The sequence below is a fragment of the Serinus canaria genome, chromosome 1, assembly GCF_022539315.1.
Source record: "Serinus canaria isolate serCan28SL12 chromosome 1, serCan2020, whole genome shotgun sequence".
NCBI lineage: Eukaryota > Metazoa > Chordata > Aves > Passeriformes > Fringillidae > Serinus > Serinus canaria.
The window spans coordinates 107,047,314-107,065,159 of record NC_066313.1 but is presented as its reverse complement, the minus strand read 5'-3'; the positions used below and the strand labels follow the sequence as shown (position 1 = coordinate 107,065,159).

Genomic DNA, 17,846 nt, shown 5'->3' with positions numbered 1-17,846 from the left:
TAACCCAGACAACGTGCACTCAGAGCCCAGAAAGCCAAACGTGTCCTGGGCTGCATTCAAAGCTGTGTGGGCAGCAGAGCGAAGGAGGGGATTGTTCCCTACTCTGCTCTGGTGACATCCCACCCCCAGTGCTGTGTCCAGCCCTGGGGTCCCCAGCACAAGAACAATATGGACGTGCTGGAGCAGGTCCAGAGGAGATCACGAAAAGGACCAGAGGGCCAGAGCCACTCTGCCATAAAGACAGATTGAGAGAACTGGTATTGCTCAGTCTGGAGAGCTCTGGGGAGTCATTAAAGCACTTTCCAGTACATAAAGGGGACTTTGAAAAAAGCTGGAGAGGGACTTCTGACAAGGATATGTAGAGACAGGACGGGGGGGAATGGCTTTAAGCTGGAAGAGCGTGGGTTTAGATGACGGGCTAGGAACAAAATCTTTACTGTGAAGGCGGTGAAGCACTCCAACAAGTTGCACAGAGTTGTGGATGTCACCTTGCTGGAAGTGTTCAAGGCCAGGCTGGACCACAGGAACCATTTACTATCCCCCTAAATGGTTCTTAAATGATTGCAAAATGCTTATATAGACCATAATTCATAATTTTTGCCAAGGCTCTTTGCATCACTTTTTTCACCAAAAAGTGAATTTTAAAGTAACTTTACTAAGCTATCTGACAATTTGACTAAAAAATGAATAATGGACACATTTTAAAAAATAAGCTTTTAGTTCTGTTGAGAAATCCACTCTGAAATACAAACCCCATGTCCTGATGAAACCATATGAAGAAAACAAACTTTTCACTACCATTTATCAAGAATCTGTGCAAGAACAAGGCATCTCAAACATCAACCTCCTATTCAAAAATGCAGCAAGGCAAAGAAAAAATTCACCTGATTATATGCAGCCTGTAACAAGTCTGTAATGCAGACACCTTCTTATTCACAGATAGAAAGTGTCTCCAAAGTATACCCCTAGCATCACCAATTCTGGGGAAACAGAACATCAGCTATTCAGTAGAGACAACACAACTCTCCTTGAAAGCAGATTACTAACACCTGACCAAACAGGCAAGTAGGAGCAAACTACAAAGATTTAAACAATATTTTCTTATTAAGAGAAAATCATCACAAAACACATGAAAATAGCTTAAGATAAAACAAACACTTTGGCAGCCTATGGAAGAAGCAAAGTCTTTTTATACCTGTAGAAATGTATCCCCAAAGTAACTTCTTCACAATTCCTATCAAAGGAAAAGTCATTGCAACTGAACTGTTTAAATGTCAACATGGTTGTTCAGGCTTCTCCCCCCCATTTTATTTCTGGAAGGAAGTTCTAAGACAAGAACTTAAACTGATGAAACACACTAGAGAAACTGATTATGTCAAATATATGGAATTAAGAATTCTAGTGGACAACTGCAATTTAGAACTTAAGTGACATACAATGATAAACTCACATTTAAAGCAAATTTTGCTGTTCGACTAACTGAAAGTAGAACTACAGGGTTAGCCTTCATTTAAGAGTGAAGTACTACTTATTTCTTGTATTTTCACACCGACAAAGAACTGCAGTGACTCATCAACACTGCTAAGTCCTCAAAGTGTATTTCAGGTGTAGCATAGTGTAACCACATACTTGAGAGCACGAAGCAGGAGAGAGTTTGATCCTCTGCTCTCAACTGTTGAGTTACTCACTGCTGGCCTACACGAGTCCATAACGTGCACAACACATCAGCCTTCAGGGTGGCACTTGCACCTCGGTAAATGTGACACAAACAGTGCATCGAGTATCGGCACAATTTCATCTTCAGAAAAAGATGATCTTCTCAAGTACCATGTAAGGATCAACCAACACAGTGCAGTGGAACCTTCAAATTAAACTCTTATATTGGCTCTCACCTGCCAACAATGAAACTAAACTAACCACTGTCCTCCTCCAGCTGCCTCCAGGCAACATATCCCAAGTGCTACTGGTCCCAAATATTCACCATTATCAGGAAAGTGACAGAAAATAAAAGGAACATTCATGACAGGATGAACTACCAAACCCTCTTTCATCTAGTCAAAAATCTCAGAATGGTGCAGATAATTGGAAAATTCCAGCCATACACCTGCTAACCAGAGGCTGGGACTGACTGGGGTTTTTTCATTACACATTAGCTTACAGCAAGGCTTCACTACCACTGAACTCACTGACCATCTCATTGAACATCACTCAACTGATGGTTGCTGCATCCATTCAAAGAAAAAACCTCAAAAAAAAAACCCAACCTCAGTTTTGCAATCCTATACATGGAAGGAAAGGAAAAAAAAAAGGCTTCCCAAATGGCACAAAGGGAATTCATGTTTTCAGCTGCATCTTCACTAGACATGTGGCAAACTATCAACCACAGGAACCTGGCTACAAGTGTGTGCTACAAGAACACACACTAAGAATTTTCAGGCTGTGTTCCTGCCTAGTTACCAAAACTATCACAAAGACATCCTGACACAGCAAGAGAACTGTAAAGCACTTCAGAAATCTGACATTACCACCTCAACTAAGAAAAAAAATCAGTACACCATCCTAGAAAAAGTCCCATTGCATGAGTGTGTGCACATGTGTTTCTATATACACACACAGTATAAGTATTCAAGGGAAAGTATCTGGAATTTTAAGGTCCCACTGTGGTTAATAGAACACTGTCTGAAAGACAAGTCAACACACATGGAGATCTGTGCAAAATTGGAACCTGAAACTGTAGAACCAGCCACTTGAGTTAGATCTTCAACCTCCAGAGGATTTATGTCACAATTTAAGATTAAAAAAAAAAGGAAATCCTCACAGCTAAAGGATTTAGGAAAACACATTAAAATAAAATATCGGAAATTATCAAACAATTAATAGTCTATTTCTAAATCCGAAATTCACAGAGTCTAAAATACAGTTTAAACTATAGTTTAATGTATAGTATAATGTTTTGGTTTATCAAAAATTCAGCATTACATCAACATATTTTCTTATAAATTAAGTTAAACAGATACATCTTTCCCATTTAACTTTCAAATTCATAAACTTGTCCTGTTGAAATGTACTAAAAAACAGACTGAAGTACTTGATTGCTAAAACAACAGAAAAACATAAACCATAAACAATGCAAGGCTAATTTACCAAGATGCCAGTACATTTTCACAACGTTCATTCCTATCTTATATTTAAAATGAGACTTTTTTTCACCCCACTGTCAAATTTATTTCTGGACAAGAAAACTGAAGTTCCACCCACAGCCAACACAGGCCTATTCCCACTATCCCAGAGCACAGTGGCAGTGAGGACACCATCCTCCTACCAAAAAAGCCTCTCTGGTAACAGAGAGATCACAACTGACACACATCACTACTGATTTTTCTTACTGAACACATTTCTAAGCAATCTTTTTTTCCTCCTTTCACCATTTCATGTTGCTACAGCTAAGACAAACCAAACCTTTTCCTCTTCCCACACCCAGTCCTGCTGAAGCTTGAGAAAAGGTTAAGCAGCAATTAAATTACTTAAAGACTGAACCCTATGGAATTTGGAACGTGCATTTTTCTGTCATTCCATGTGCCATTCGACTGTTACAAGAAACTGCTACTTGTCTTAAAGGCTCTTCTAGGGACAATTTTCTATTACTTGAGTTTTGGGTATTTCACATGAAATCTTAATGAAAAGACAGCCCTGAAATTCCCTCCACATACTTTTCATTACTTTGAAGCAGTCACTTGAACACTTCTGTTAAAAAAATAAGTGTTTTGCAATTTGTAACAGAGAGGATATGAGGAAACTCATGCAACAAGGACGTCTTGCCTTCCACACAGTCTTGAATCCCAGCTTAAAAACAGAATTTGGAAAAAAAGCACATCTCTAAGGAATGATGCAATGTGGAATTCCCCTCTTCTGAGTATATCCACAACTGAATGCTAACTACCAAACAGTAGGATTTGCTGAAATGTCCATGCAAAGATCTAAATGCAAGAAAATCAAATTTTTCTGTTTGCAGTTACATTTGTAATGAAGACTAAGTCACTAAACAGGGCTACGTAGTGGTTTTGTAAGCAGACCAGGGATGCTACAAATAAAAGCTTCCCACAGGAGCATTCCTGATAGTTACCCATTACTTCCAAAGCATCTTCAATCTGACTTCATGAAAATGGTTGATAATACCAGGGTTCAAAATACACCTAGATCTTAAATCTACATCCCAAGGACCCCTTTCAGAGCTGTACTGACACAAAGTTAACCAAAAGCAAGTAATCATTCTCACAGTAAAGAGTAACTAATTCTTTAAGAAAATCATATATCAACAATGTTCTTTTAAAAAGCAAGCTTGAGAACATACCTATATCCCAGTGGTTTTCATTTCGAGCATTACAATTTTTACTTGAAAATGTATCAACAACTCACAACCAAAAAGCCTTAAAAACAAGCAGACTGAATTCAACTCTCAAATAAAATTAGTAACTAATGGCTTCTTATAAAACAAAGCAAATACTAGAAAATTCACAACAGAAAATGCAGAAGAAACCATTTGTGCTGTTAAGCTCCCTCAAGAAAAGAACCCAAAAAATCGAAAGAGAAGCAAAAAGTTTTAATACCAAGTCACAACTGGCTACCTTAAGACCTTACTTACTTTCCTCCTACCCTCTACAGTGAGGACAATTATTAACAGCTCTCCTGTAATGTCACCAACACCCCATTTTAAATTACTTTACCAACCCATATCTCTACAACATGCTCAATGCACCAATGGGCTCAGGTGGGCACTGTACTGTATCAGAAAGGCAGCAGTTGACATTTTGAGATGCAAGGCAGTGACAGAACAGTTTTCTGCCCTATCTAGTGAAGACTCTAAACAAAATATCTGTATCTCCAAGTGCAGAGGAAACCTCTATCAACCATATTCTCAAGTCATGATCTAGCCCTAAGCGTAAGAGAACCTGCCAATACAACATAACTGTTCTGAAAAGGGAACTCATAATGAATTGCGGCCTTCATAAGAGTGTGAGAACTTTCAGATGTTCCTACCTTAGTAAGAGAACAAAAAACTAGATTTAATACATGGAAAAAAGCCACTGTTTTTCTAACACAGAATCTGAAGTAGCTCCAACTTCCCAGACAGAAAAATTCAAGTCTCACTGCATGCAAGTATGTGCTAACAAAAGACCTTCTTGGCCTCTGCTCTAGAATATCAGAACAACACTCAGTTATGTTAAAAAACAAGGACTACAATGAAAGACAGATACTACCAAGCTGTGTTCCTAAAACATACCCTGAAGTACAGCTTTAAACTTAGAATTCTGATTTAAAACAGGGGTGATATGGACAATAAAACTGGGTGCAGCTACACAGAGGCTGAAGAGAAGACACATCCACATAAGAAAAACTTAAGATACCTGCACAAGAGAGTCCACATCCAGACTACTATTAATTCTCACCCAGCAAACAACTGCACACAAAAGCCTTCACATTTACAACTTCTCAAATTAACACAAAATCCAGCAAAGTTTCTTACATCTTCACACTGTTCTCTGCAAGTGCTGGACAAGCAAGGCTCTTGTGATTACAAGAGAAAAAAATTAAAGTAAGTACTATAGTTTCAAGAATTTTGCAGGGTTTGTATTGTCCTTAAAAAAAAAATAAAATTCTGTTTTAAGTTAAAAACAGTAAGGGAACCTTTGAATCCTTCATCCATTTACTTCACAAATGAGGCTATCTTGATCTGGATGCTTTCAAAACATACCTATTTTTGATCTCTTAGAATAGATAAAACAGTATTTCTTAAAAAAATGTGAGTAAATACATACACACATATATTTACATACATACACATATACAGATATATCTCTACACTCAGAGTACTGACTAACACCAAAGTACTTTCCATTCAAATATCTGAAATAAGTTCTGAACTTGTCTAAACCACAGCAGGAAGGGCAGAAATACTTTCCATGGAATTTAATATATTTTCAATACACACCTGACAGAAACAGTACTTCAAAGACATTTAAAAATAAATTGCTCAAACTAATAAATTAATAAATTAATTCCTATCCATTTGTACCTAAGGCTGTATTCATACTGGAAGGTCCTAAACTAATTTTAATTTCAAATATATGATGTCTCGGAACAAAGGTATTGCAGGTACCTTTATTTTCTCAGAAGTCTATTTAATTTTGCAAAATAGACACTAATAACTATTTTAGTTTATTTTGAGTCTCTCATCTACAAATTTCAGCATATTAATAAAATGCAGAAACCTAAAAGTGTGCCTTTAGAACACCAAGTAGTTGCACTGGTCTGAGCACAAAGGCACCGTGATGTGGGGAATAAAATGTTTATGTAAGGGCGACAGTGTTCCACAGAGATGGAAAACAGTTTTGCTACCATTATCTTTATTGATTACCACCTCCAGATGTAGTCTTCCTGTCAATTCCACGGGCAGAGAAATTGACACAAATACTGCAAGACATGAAGAAGCAGCCAGGCAAGATTAAGACAGAAGCTTCCCAAAAGAAACACCCTGAAGAAAAGTACACAAAAGGAAAGCACAAGACCCTCTGGAGAGGGAAAAGTTACTATGATACAATCTTACATTTATTTCTGGTTAACTCCCTCCCCATAAACATGCTGATAATTTGAGTTTCTTCCACTGCAGCTTTATGATGTTTTTGGGTTTTGTACACAGCTATCATTAAGTATCACTGTTGTCTGGTGTATTGCAACAGAATAATCAATATATGTATTCTATTTGCCTCCCTAAAATTCTTGGTATCAGCTACTGTAGTTTGTTGGTTCAAAGAATAAACATTACTTCAACTGCAAGAATCAAAAGCATTGTTTTAGAAAACAAAACAAAAAACCCAAACAAACAAACCAATTCCCTCATCTATGACTTGCTGAAATAAATATGCAACTTGATCAGCAATACTTTTGGTGGGGAGGCCTGACAGTTTCTCAAGTAAAATACGAAAAAAGAAAATTCCCAAGTGCAATATGAATAATAAAGTTAGCTGCCTACAGCTTCCAGACACCCCTAACCCTTTCTTACTCCGGACACTGTTTCCATACCATAATCAATAAAGGTCAATCCCCCAAACACCCATCAATAGCCCCTTCCTAAATGTAACAATTTTACCACCTATTTGTCAGGCTTCTGAGAAGCTGCTAAAAACCCAGGTTACGTGATCTGCCATAGCAAGTGTTGCCACAAGTATACTGAAGAATGCATAACAGTATCTCAATTCAACAACTTTTAAAAAAAATACAGGCCCCAGTTCTGCAAGTAGGTCAGCAAAAGCAGGCCTTGTGCTGGCTTTGAGCCTGCGACTTCAGAGGGTCTTCGGGCTGATACAAACGTCCAGTGATACGAACACAGCTGCAAAACTGCAAATATAAACCGAGTTGTATAGATAACATGAAAAACAGCTGAGACAGACACAATATGTCTGCAGCGAGCCTGGGAGCCCTTTGAACATTTAATTAGAACAATTCTTTTCTGAAAGGTTCTTTTTTTCCTGTACAGCTGTGAGCTACTGCAAACCTTCAAAATACCTAACTGGACTTCTGAAGGAGCAAGCTGAAAATTAAATATGGCATCTTAAAAACTACCCCAACATTTTTGGATACCTGTACGAGAAAAAAAAATCACTCAAGAACAAAATAAGAAATTTTCAAAAGCTATTCCCACTGTATACAAACAAAGCTGCACAAAGTGGGACAGCACATGTTAACACAGTGGTAACTAACACACAAAAACCCCAACAACCCATCCAACTGGTGAAATCCCGTTTTCTCGAGGACAATAACAGTGAGTATCTGCGGCCAAACTACACGCAACTACCTCTGCCGTACACGTCGGGCAAGGGAAGAGGGCTGTCCTGCCTAAAATAAATCGCTACAGACAAGCCCTAAGACACAACTCCGAGATGAAGCGGCGCGGTGAACTGCAGGAATTAGATGAAAAAGCCACGAACGTTTTTCGTACATGGAAGCAGGGGCGCTGGAAGCCGAAGCCAGAGGAGTGGCCTACGTGTTAACAGTGTTTACAGCGGGCGTGAACGAGCTGCTGCTGGTGGATTTCATTGAGACCGTCGGGAAAGCGCCTCGGCAGGGCCTGATTTCCAGGCGTCGCCCGGGCCTACGCGGCCCCAATCACTCCACCTCAGTAATGGCGTTCGGGGCGAAGGGAAGCGAGAACCAGGGAAGGCGATGCCGGTGCAGCGCTGCGGGGACGCACCGGGCCCACCTCACCGGGGAGGTCCGGCCAGAGGGGCCCCGGAGAGGCGGCCAGAGCCCCCCGAGGGCGCCGGGCGCTCCCCCCCGCCGGCAGCCGGGGATGAGGAGCCGTCAGCCATTTTCCCTCGCCCTCCAAAACACGGCGGTGCGGGGCCGACACGCCGGGGCTCCGAGGGAGGCGCTGCCGCCGCCTCACGCCCCGCGGGTCCCGGGGAGCTCCGTCCTCGCCCCCAGCCGCGTCCCGGCCCGCGGAGCCCCATCCCCGGGGAGCACAAACAGCTGCCCGGCCCCGCCCGGGCACCGCTCCGCACTCACCCCCGCACCGCTTCCCCTCGTCCCGCGGCGGCTGCTGCGGCGGCCCGGAGCCCTCCTGGGCGCTGCCTCATGCCCGGCGGCCGGCGGGGCACGGTCTCATGCCAGGCCGCGGCTCTGAGGGGGCGGCTCCGCTTCCCCCGGTTCCCACTCGGCTGCGCTGCGGCGGGAAGCGGGAGGGCAAATCCGGCGCCGCTGCCCGCGCTCCGGGTGCCAGCCCTGAGCGCTTCTCTCTCTCTGGGGCGTTTTTCCTGCGTCACCAGCTGCTGCCCGGCGGCGGCGGCGGCGGCGGCCCTGCCTGGGCTCGGGCTGGGGCTGGGCCGGGGCCTGCGCGCTCCGCTCCGCCCCGTCCGGGCACCGGGCGCACGCGGGGGGGGGTGGGCGGATGCGCGCCCGGGGCTCGGCCGGGCGGGGGTGGCGGGGCCGGGCCGGGCGGCGGGAGCTCCGCGCTCAGGACTCGGCGGTGCGGGGAAGGCAGCGCGGAGGGAGGCGGCAGTGGCGGCGGCTCCTCGCGCTCCCGGCGGCGGCGGCGCAGCCGCGTCTGGCGGGGCCCCGTGGGCAAGATGGCGGCGCCGGCAGCGCCTTCCGCACCCGGCCCAGCGCGGCGGCGGTTCGGCCACCCGAGCGCGGCCGTGACGCGCTGCCCGTGTGCCCGCCCGGGGCCGCCGCTGCCGGCCGGCACCCCCACTGTGTGTCCGTGTGCGGGGCGGGGGCGGCGGTGAAGGAAGGACGAGGGCTGTGGGACACACACAAACACACACACGCACGGCCAGCGGCGCGCGGGCGCGCGCGGGGCCTGTTTCGCGTCGGTTGGGCGCGCGCGCGCTCTCCATTGTGGCCCGCGCCGCGCCGCCGGGCGCGCGCCGGGGCCCGGATGGTGGCGTCAGGGCGGTGACGATGGTGACGTCAGCGCGGCCGTCTCCCGTCGCGCCCCCAGCGCGGCGGGAGCGGGACAGGAGCGCCGGTGGCGGCGGCGGCTCCGGCCCTCAGGGCCCGCAAAGCAAAGCCGGCACCCCGCTCGGGTACACCGCCGCTTTTTGAAAGCTGAGTAGAGCTTTTGTTCCTCTTGCAGGCTCCCCGGGGCAGCGGGCACAGCTCCGAGCCTGGCAGAGCTCGGGATGCGTTGGGACAAGGCACTCAGGGCACATGGGTAACTTTCAGGGTGTCCTGCGCAGGGCCTAAAGTTGGAGTCGATAATCTCCATGCGTCCCTTCCAGCTCTGAATATTCTGACGTTTTTTGGTTCTTTTTCCTTTCTTTGATACGTCTGCCTTTACATGGACACAGTAGGAGATCGGTAGAACCCCAGTTCCGTACGTGCTTCATCTAGCGACCGGGAGGACTTCAAGCCTGGATGTAAAACCTGGGAAAACGGGAAAGGATGCTTGGGGCAGGACAGAAGTGTGGCATATATGGCTAACTCGGACTTCTGGGTGCTTAAAGTTTTGTTAGTCTGTATGCCAAGATCAAAGTCTCATTTTAACAACATCATTCAAGGATTTCAGAGCAGGAAGTGAAAGATACGGTATTGAGCTGAAAACACAGGAGGAATTCAGGCTCCCCAGGTTGGAATTTGCTCGAGAGGTTCAGGCCAACAACCTTAACTCTAGTGCAAAATGTTTTATCTTTTGGACCACGCAGTGGCAAAAGACTAAAAAAACAATTGCTCATTGCTGAAGATTGAACAATTGGTTGGGTGTTTTTCAGTAAAAAGCTGGAGCTCAAAATCAAGTGGTGATAAGTTCTGATGTTTCCTAATTTAGCAGTGTTATTAGGTTTTTTGCTGATCATTAGATGGTATGATTTGGGATGGAAATCTGAAATATGTTGCTGTGTTAGCCACTCAGTAAACAAAACAAGGGATGCAGCTGCTTCATCACTGTACAAATGCAACAGTTTGTTTACTGAAGGAGTAGCTGTATATGCATTTTCTTCAACAATAAAAACAAGTCATTACCATGGTGAAAGTTTGCAAGTGTAGGTCTTTTATGTTTGGGTTAGAAGTACTTGTAATCATATCAAAACAGCCCTTTTATCTGTGTGATTTTCATGCTTCTGAGCATGTTATTGTGGCCTCCTTTTTTGTCCCTTAACTACTTTCAGCTTTTCCTCCTATTTCCCATTAATCCACTTTGTTTTCCAGGGAAAACATTTAAAATAGCTGCACTTATAATGCTTCTACTTGCCACCACATTATTCTCCCTCAATCCCTTCTCTCTTTATGATAACTTACAGAGGCACGGTGACACCTCGAACAATTGTAGCTGCCTATATTTTGACACTTAGCTTTAAGTGTTTGTTGATGGTAATTTCTTTTTATTGTTGAGTAGACCCTTGTTTTAAAGACAGGCCAAATACTGTGTTCCTTCTGAGTACCGTGGCTTTTTTTGGCAGAGCCAAAGAGTGACACATCACTGGATTTTTATAATGTGGGCAATTGTCCACCAAGAAATTGACTGTCAGTTCACATAAAAGTCAACAACAACAAAAAGATATGAACAGCAGTTGTGGAAACAATGGTGGTACAACTTGTGGCAAGAATTCCCTCTTGAGAAGAAGCATTCCTTCAGCCAAGAGTGAAAGCTTTGATTATTTTAATTGTAGCCTTAGGCTTGGAAGAGGTGAAGAACCGACTTCTCTTCAACTCCCCAGAACCTTTGGTAGTACTTTACAGGTTTGAGATTCTACTTTAGGTACAATTTGCAGAAGCCCCGCAATACTCAAGGAATTTTGCACGGGGAAAAAAATCAAAGCTGTTGTTTATATCTGACCTCCTGCCTGGTTTAAAGGTGTATTCTGGAGTGCCTTGACAGAGCAGCAGCTTGAAGCTGTGCTAATCAAAGGTCACAATAGGCTGAAGCACACAGCTATTTATGGCACCAAATAAAATAAGGTATTGGGTCTGCAATAACCCTGAGTGGTTCCTGAACCAGCAATCTGCACAACAACTTCTGGCTCGGGAATTCTCCTCCCCTAACAGGAATCTATGCCTGCTCCTCTTTGCTCAGGCTTCTGAGGGCATTGCTGTGGCTCACCTTGTGCTACACTCTTCTGCCTGAATAGGTTCACACACCTGAACACGGCAAATAAATGTTACCAGTTTGTCTTTGTGCAGCAGCTGTGGAAACAAAAGAATACAAGCGAGATAAATTGCTGATTAAAGAACACCCATGAGATGAAGACAGAAGTCAATAGGAATTCAAAAATCTGACTAAGTGCTCCAAATTCTGTGACAGAATTCTGGTTAATTCCTCACTGTACACAACTCTTGGTATGATTAGAAATTGTTGATGTGATTAGAAATGCTTTTATGACATCTTTAATTCAGTGTGAAAATGTGGGGAAGGGAAGCATTTCCCTGAAGGCTTCCCTGCCCCAGCACTGCAGCTAGCCCATCAAACAAAAAGTGAAACCAGTTGTGAACTAGCTGAAAATGAAAACCAAAACATTCTGGTGAGGAAATTACTCAGAATTTAGAAAATCTGTATGTTAATGGGTGTGTTTATCCCCACTTCTTAAACTCTGGTAGATGCTGCACTGCTCCATGAGTAGACAAAAATGAAATTTACAACACTGCTGATGCAGACTAAAACTGTGGAGTTTTGCAGGGGGGTAGCAAAAGGAGGAATAACAGATGGGAGAAAGCAGAATTTTTCCACAGACCCGCAAAAGATTATTTTTTTTCTGGTTCAGTTCATTGGATGCTGCATCACACACTGTCCACCAACACTCAGGAAAAAACAGGTTGTATGACAGTCCTTATTCTACATATAATTAACATTCAAAATTAGGGGAAAAAATCCCTTGATAATGATGTATCAAAAAGTTGTAAAAACTCTCCTGCAGGGATGCTCTATCTCTTTTCTGTTGCAAGTAAAGGTCAAATATAGACATTTCATTTTAGTTTCTCCTGAGGTATCTGCTTTAATTACCATTCCTCACATCAGTGTAAGACTTGTCTTCATAGTGGTCACTCACTTTCCATCTTTTAACTTCTGTTTTCTGATTGTAAGAGATACTAACAGTGTTGTTGGAATGGGCATAATGTCACTCTTAAAAGACTCATAGAAGCAGTTAAATCCAGTTTGTGCTCCATACTTACAGGTACAAAAGAATAGTTGCTTAGGCATAAATCATAGAAATTTTTTAAGTAAAAAATTCTGTAGATTTTTATAAGAAAAAGATTCTGTGGTCTCTCACTTTGAGGAAAGGATGTTATCTGATTAGGAACAGTTCTTGTGGTAAGAGAAACATGGTGTGGCATTTTAATGTTATTCATTTAGTTGTGCACTTACAGGTTAAATGAACAGCATGAACAGAAATTCTCAGTGTGCCTACCAAATGCTCAGAAGATGTTGCAGAGACCATTTGTCAAAAAGTCTGTTTATAGGCCTAAAAGAACATCTCCCCTACTTTTTGGAGAGGGAGCAATTCAAAATATTTTCCCTGTCTAGCTCATTCCTATCTGAACTGTCCTCAGATAAACCATGTGGTGTCCATGTGAAAAGCATCCATCTCGTAGGACTTGGGCAGAGTTCAAAAAATTGATTTGACAGCCATATGGTCCTCTTCATCCACATGAACCTTGAAGAAGTTTGACTTCCTTCCAGCCTTAAGAGTAGAGTGAGGGAAGAAGGGAAACTTCTTAAAACTTGTCAGTGTTGTTCCTAAATGTGCTAGATGAGGACATTGTTAAAAAAAAACCCAAAAAACGCAAGAAATTCTGTAGATTTGTGAACTACTGCAATTTCCTCAGCTTTTCTGAATGCCTCTGCACACAGAGTGTTTGTCATGGCACTGGTGGGGATTTGAAGGAGCCTGCTGTTCACAAACCCCAGCCACCACACATCATGGCCATTTTCTCCTCAGCAGGGTTTGTAAACACCAGTGTTGCTATGGCTGCAGCAGAAGGGAAGCAGCTTCTTTTCCTAGGGCTGAGCATCCTACACCCTTCCAGCCCTGATCTCCCTTCAACCCCAAATTACATCCCTCATGTGCTGGAGAGCCTGGTTTATGTTGGATATGCTGGGCTAGGCAGGAGCTTAATTAGCTAATAGCAAGCAGGAGGAATAATAACTGAGTTGTACTTCCCCTTCCCACAGTGGGCATTTCTTTGGCATTTCTTCTTCCTCTTCCTAAAATTTTGTAGGAATTAGTATCTCTTTGAAAAGCCCTTTTTCCTCATTCAGGGTTTACTGAAATTGGCTGAAAGAATCAAGGGGAACCAACAGGCAGAGGAAGAGCCAGACAATGGGCTATGTGAAACCAGTGCCATTAAGAAACCATGAGGAGTTTCAAAACTTCAAAACAGGGTAGTCTGAAAGGAGAAGCGTTGCCACTACACATTTGGAATGGAAAAAAGGAAAAAAAAAAAAAAGGTGTGATCAGAAACAAGAGGAAAAAATTATTTAAGAGTAAACCACAGATTTTGAAACAAACATGCAAACATGATTTGAACAGAAACACATATCCATTTCAGATCTTGTATCAATGGTTTAAGCTAAGCTTTATAAAAATAGCTTCTGAGAAAGGCTTAAATCTAAAAATATTTACAGGAAGAAAGTTTGCAGTTTTGTAAAGCTAGGGTTTTTTTACTTCCATGTGACTAAGATTCTCTTTCTTCAGTCTAAAGAGGGATTTCATACAGTAGCATGCAGACTAGTAAGATTTTGGAACCTTTAGTTATGTGTTTCACTCCACTTTGTCCTTTTTTAACTTTGTCCAGAAGTTTTTCTCAACTATCTATTTTATTGCCAGTTACCTGCAAAAAATAATTCCCATTGTCCAAAACAATCACTATTTCTCTTTTGATGAAATGGTACAGTAAGCAAATGCCAGTTTACATGGATGATTTGCAAGGACTGAATTTTGATAACTGCTACTGCTGTTCCATCATGTGTCTGTGACAGGTCACTTCAGAACAAAGTGCAGATTAACTGCATGCCATGCTGTATTTTATGTAGCCCTGCAGCCTTTCTGAGAGATTACATTAAAATATGTTGGATAAATGTGAAGTAACTCATACCAGGACTTCTGCAGCAGCAGTGATATTTTGGCTGGAAGGTTCACAGTAGCAATAATGTTTGAGCAATAGCTGTGTCTTTGTAGCCAGGATGGTATAAGGCATTAAGCAAGCCAGAACTTGTATAGAGGGTAATATCTTTTATTAGATCTGAAAACAGGCTTGTATGCATCAAAGCTTGTCTGTTTTTACTAGACATATCAGTTGGTCTACTGAAACAATATTTAAGTAGATCTTTTATCATCCAGAGGCAGTCTGCTTTTTTTCAGCACACTAGTTCTTTTCCATTTATTGTTTTCTATACCACTATTTTGGGAAGGTAAGTGTAATTCAGAATCTAAATATGTGGAAATAACATCAACAGACAAAAGCTAAAGTTTATGCTGTAAACAGAGGATTATTTCTGTGATTTGACTTTTTTGAATATCAAGCAAAAGCTCTTTAGAAATACAATTCACTTGTCACTACTTCTGTAGTTTGCACTGCTCTCAGTTACAAATTGAGACCAAATGGACAAATCTGATATCTACAAGTTAATTTTCTTTTTGAAATCCAAACTACTATAGTTCTGGAGTTCTTCTGCTTTTAAACTTATTGCTGGTCATTTCCTAGGTTAAAATGAGAATCAAATTTCATATCATAACATCCCTTTAATTATCTGCTTTTTCCTTGTGTTTGTACTTTTAGATGTACATATAATAAGACATGGTTAGACATACTTCTGGTTTTTTAAATCTATAGCAGAAAATCTTAATATATTTAACAGAAATATAAAACCAAACAAGAATGGACAAAATAATGTATTTTAACTTACCAGAGACAAGGTAATTATTCCTTTACTTTCTGAAATGACAGGAAAAAAATCAAAAGTCACCCATGTTTTGTGCTCTTTTTTTTCCCCTCTGAATAAGATGGACCAAATGGCCAAGAGTTCTTAATGATTTCGTGACTACACATCAGTACAAAAGACTAATTCCTTATTTTTCTCAGGTGGAGAATCCAACTGAAATCCACAGATTAATGCCTCTAATAGTATTAATTTCACCAAGTAACAGTAGACTTTGAAGTTTTCCTTGAACCTTAATTCGAGGAATGTTATGAATATCAAAACCATATGGCTGAAAGACAGCGGCTGACTGCACAGCTCCAGCCTCTACTTAGTGGGCTAAATCCATCATAAGTCTGTCTCTGTTTCAAAGGAGAGTGAGGCTCCCAACATGGTAAATAATACTCATTTCAGCTGTATTCATCTCACTGGGTTGTAGCCACCTGCAAATGGAGCACCTTGTCAGAGGTGGCTCCCTGGCATCTCTGGGCAGACCATGGGGAAAGGCAGCACTACCGGAGCACAGCTGGCCCCATGCCACCTTTGCCCTCCACAGCTGCTTTCCCTTCCCCAGTAGCTGCAGATAAAAAGTGAATGGCAACATAACTTTCAGCTTGGCATAGTTATGAAATGAAATCTGGGTTCTCAACAAGTGGGGTGTCTGCCCAGAAGTGAGTGCTGCAGCTGCAAGCAAGATGAGCAATGGCCACTTAGCCAGGAAGAGCCCTGTGTTTGTGGGGACAGGTTTTTTTTGCCAAGGGGTACAGGGGTGGCTTCTGTGAGGAGCTGCTGGAAGCTTCCCCTTGTCCTGTGGAGTCAAAACCAGCTCTGAGACAGACCAGCTGGCCAGGGCTGAGCCCATCAGCAATGGTGGGAGCACCTCTGGCATAACCCAGTTAAGAGAGGGGGGAAAAACCCTGTAGTTCAACAGCAGCCAAAGAGAGGAGTGAGGAGATGTGAGAGCAACAGCCCTGCACACACCAAGGTCAGCGCAGAGGGAGGGGCAGGAGCTGCTCCAGGGGCAGGAGCTGAGATTTCCCCATGGCCAGGAGAGCACAGGGATGCAGAGATCCACCTGTGTGGAGGATCCCATGGAGGGCAGGGGGATGCAGAGATCCACCTGCAGCCCATGGAGGACCCCATGCTGGAACAGGGGGATACCCAGAGAAGGCTGAGACCCCTGCATTGGAGCAGGCTCCTTGCAGGAGTTGTGACCCCGTGGAGAGAGGAGTCCATGCTGGAGAAGGTTTGCTGGCAGGACTTGGAACATGGGGGACCCATGCTGGAGCAGACTGTTCCCAAAGGACTGCACTCTGAGGGAGGGTCTCACACTGCAGCAATTCATGAAGAACTGCAGCCTGTGAGAAGAACACAAGTTGTAGCAGGGGAGAGTTTGAGAAGTCCTCCCTTTGAGGAGTAAGAAGTTGTAGAGAAAATATGCAGTGAACTGCCTGCAGTCCCCATTTCCCATCTCTCTGCACTGCCTAGGGGAGGAGGTAGAGAAGATGAGGAGCGAAGCTGAGCCCAGGAAGAAGGGAGGGCTGGGGGGAAAGTGCTTTTTAAGCTTTGGGTTTATTTCTCATTACCCTACTCTGATTTGATTTGTGATAAATTTCCTGAAATTGAGCCTGTTTTGCCTATGACAGTGACTGGTGAGTGGCCTCTCCCTGTCCTCACCTCACACATGAACCTTCTGGTGTATTTTCTCTGCCCAGCTGAGGAGGGGAGTGACAGAGAGGCTTTGGTGGCACCTGGCACCCAGGCAGGGTGAGCCCACCAGAGTTTCCCTCATAGCACATAGACAGCAAATGGGGCACAAGCTGCCCGGGCCACAGGAACAGAAATGTGCTGCCCACAGCATCAGAGGTGCTCAGGGAGCAGATGGAATGGCTGCTGCCTGTAGTGGCTTCATGACAACCACTTATCTGTTTCACCAGACACAGATGAGGTGCCATGGCAGCCAGTGAGAGAGAAAGATGGGGTGAGAAAAGAGATGTGATAATGAGAGTCTGACCACAAACAATTCTTTCCAGGAATGGTTTCTTTAACTTACCCTAAACAATGGGCTACACTGTCCAAGTATTACCTACATAGTACTTAGAACCCCTCATTCTAATAGCAAACAGCTGTCTGACTGAACCACATTTATGCCCTTTGCTTACTGTTTGTGGAAACTTGTGGGATTCCAGCTTTGGTCAGCTGTTCTTTTGGCTGATCTTCTGTCTGTCCTGCACAGGAAGATCCTCACTGCTCGACTTCACTGTTGTTCATTTCCCTCCTTGAAAGGCTTAATTCATTTTATCAGGGTGTAGAAATTACAAGACAACCATTGCTTCATGTGTAAATTGAAAATTCTTTGTCCAGCTTTTCTTGGGAGCCACACATAAATTTTTTTCTTCAAAGAATTGCTTAAAAATTTTCATGTGGACTCTGGAAATGC

At 43.3% G+C, this 17,846-nt stretch overlaps 1 protein-coding gene across 2 annotated transcripts in view; it reads right to left on the bottom strand.

Annotated features, from left to right (window-relative positions):
* The window catches only part of USP9X (ubiquitin specific peptidase 9 X-linked), a 96,853-nt gene extending 88,042 nt beyond the window's left edge, over positions 1-8,811 (bottom strand). For both annotated transcript variants that reach the window (XM_009089622.4, XM_018913490.3), the window contains exon 1: positions 8,563-8,811. The gene's annotated coding sequence lies outside the window, so the exon portion shown is untranslated. The remainder of the gene's footprint in view (positions 1-8,562) is intronic.
* Between the last annotated feature and the right edge of the window lie 9,035 nt (positions 8,812-17,846).